This window comes from Ailuropoda melanoleuca, chromosome 6 (assembly GCF_002007445.2).
Source record: "Ailuropoda melanoleuca isolate Jingjing chromosome 6, ASM200744v2, whole genome shotgun sequence".
Lineage (NCBI taxonomy): Eukaryota > Metazoa > Chordata > Mammalia > Carnivora > Ursidae > Ailuropoda > Ailuropoda melanoleuca.
This window is the reverse complement of record NC_048223.1, coordinates 127,838,931-127,841,430: the sequence shown is the minus strand read 5'-3', so window position 1 is coordinate 127,841,430 and position 2,500 is coordinate 127,838,931. Positions and strand designations below refer to the sequence as shown.

Below are 2,500 nucleotides of genomic sequence, written 5' to 3'. Positions count from 1 at the left end.
TAATTCCTTGGAATAAATTGCTCAGGAACCAAGTACATTAATTTACGGCTCTCCTGATGCTGACAGATGTGAGGGCGGCAGGAGGACCTACAAATATTAACATAAAACAAATTTGCTTTATTCTTCTTCATATTTCTTCTTCATCCCCGACTTGAGCTCACCCAAGGCTCCTTCTCTAATTATCCACGAGGTCAGTAAGCAAAATTGGGAAGAAGCTGGGAGATCAATACAAATTATTCCTGAGCAAACCAGTGCTGACAGTTTGAATTGCAGCATATGTTTACCCAAAATCAGGCAATTTATCTTAATATCAGCAAAGTAATGCAGTGCAGGTGAAAGGTCAGGCAATCTCTCCCCCTCATAATTACCCAGTTCTAAAACAGGAAAGTGGTATTGATTGGCCTGGCTCGGTGCTCTGTGACTGGACGTGCTAAAGCCTTGCCCTGGCTCGGCTGGGCCCTCGCCTTGTAAACTCGGCACGCTGAGGATTTATTAGATGTGCGCGCGGGGTCCTGGGCTTTCTCCTCCGGTTGCAGAATTTGCCAGCGACGCTGCGCGGCTCCCGGTCCTGCCAGGCGCAGTGTGCCGCGTTCTGTGCGGTTCTGCCCTCGGAAGGCCGCCAGCCAGCTCTGTGGAGGGCAGCCGCTCATAACCCCAGTCTCGGTGATCAGAAACCTTCCAGAACCGCGAGCGCCTGCCACTCCTCCTGGAGTTGGAAGACAAGGACCGTTTTTGCTAATTCTCCCAATGTTACATTCATCGGGCGTCTGGGAGCTGAGCCCCCCCGGGGGGCGGTTTCAGGCTGCACTGATGCCCGCCCCCGCCCTTTGTGGCGCCTGGCCTGGCGGGGCAGCAGTGGGGACCTGCAGGGTGCAACAGTGCGGCCTCTTCTGGGCGCGGCCGGTGGTGTGCCGGGCTCGTTCTTGGCGGTGCACTCGGGATGTGAACGCTGCTCTGGGCCAAGGTGGGAGGTGAAAGGTAGTGTCCTATTTATACTGCTTTGAAGTATTTTCAGTCCTAGAAGAAGAATTATCAATTCAATTGAAACATAGGAAAATGTCTCTCCCAGAATGAGAGTGTATGGTTATTACAAGTCATAAAGCTTCTGAAAGCTTGCATTAAAGCGTCCATCACCTGTCAGGGCCATTTGCATGAAATCAATAGTGGCCGCCCATCTATCTTTTCTGATCACCTTTCATCAGGCCGATTCATTAAGTCAAACAGTCATGGTGATTAGCTGGGAAAGAGGAGAAACCCTGACATGTTAGAAATGCACAGTGGGCCACCCTTTTTGTTCCCTCATCAAGAAATGTAATACTTTATCTAATCCTTTTTGGGCCAAGTCGCTGGGTGAGGCCCATCGGCCTGGCTGCACGCACTGCACTCTCGCCTGACCCCCTTGTCCTGGCCCCGGGCAGAGACATGACAAATTGTCCCCCAAGTCAATGCTGACAGCTTCTGATGATTAATGGTTTGATTATGAAGTGGTTTTACACATAGAGAATTTACATCACAGAGTTAGAAATTTTGCCATGTCACATACACCGAGGCATTTTGAAGAGCTTTACTATCTGCAAAGAAAAAAGAGGGCAAAATCGCAGCAAAAGCCATGTCATGTAAAATCAATACGTCGGATCAATGCTTTATTAACAAGAAAATGTCTTACTTCACATTCCTGTGCGGACCTTTGTCTCCGGGATGTATGATGGAATGTCAGATCATATTGTGGCCCTCAACCTACGGGCGTGTTATTGAGTGTGCGTGCGCGTCTTCCGGCCCTGCCGCGTCTGAGACCCGCCACCGTGTTGACACCAGCACTCGAGGAAAAGCGGTGACCAATTATTTCGGAGAGCACTTTCAAAGGCAGCCTCTAACCTGGTTCCTCGAAGCCGGCGCCTTTGTGTTCCCCGCACTCTCGCAGACCTGCTGAGTTGGGTGGTGTTAATCATCAAATTACATGCTGACTAATGAGTGATGGGCCAAATTGTGGGCCGCGTAATGAATAGATGGCGGCAGGTCCTATTAGTCTCAGAAAACCCCCTGATTTATGTCGCGCCATGCACTGTGGCGTTACTCCACGGAAAACGATATCTACATCAAGAAGTAATGTACTCTAATAAGTATTTTCATCTTAACTCACGTCCCCGGGCCTCCGGGCTCAGTTTTTGTTGGAGTCAGGCAGAGTCATAATAAAGCCCAATGGCTCCTTATAAAGCTTGTTAAACACAGAGTGTGCAGTCGGACGGGGTCCCGGCCGTGATTCATGCACCTTACACAGCGTGTGAGCCGCTGATTTATGGCCGTGCACAGTTCATAGTCAAAATTACAATTTGAGGGATAAAAAGATTAATTACTATTTGTGGCCGGCAATTTCGTGGGGCTGGTGGAATGATAGCGCTCTATATCAGTTTGTAGTCAGCCATTCACAGATTATTAAAGCTTTGCAAGAGTAAGTGCTCCTCCTGCCTGGTTTGTGCTCAGGCAATATGCTAGACAGAAA

General features: G+C 49.3%; 1 protein-coding gene across 8 annotated transcripts in view; it reads left to right on the top strand.

Annotated features, from left to right (window-relative positions):
* Positions 1–2,500, top strand: part of EBF3 (EBF transcription factor 3) — a 115,654-nt gene that overhangs the window by 101,711 nt on the left and 11,443 nt on the right. The gene's annotated exons all lie outside the window — the stretch shown is intronic.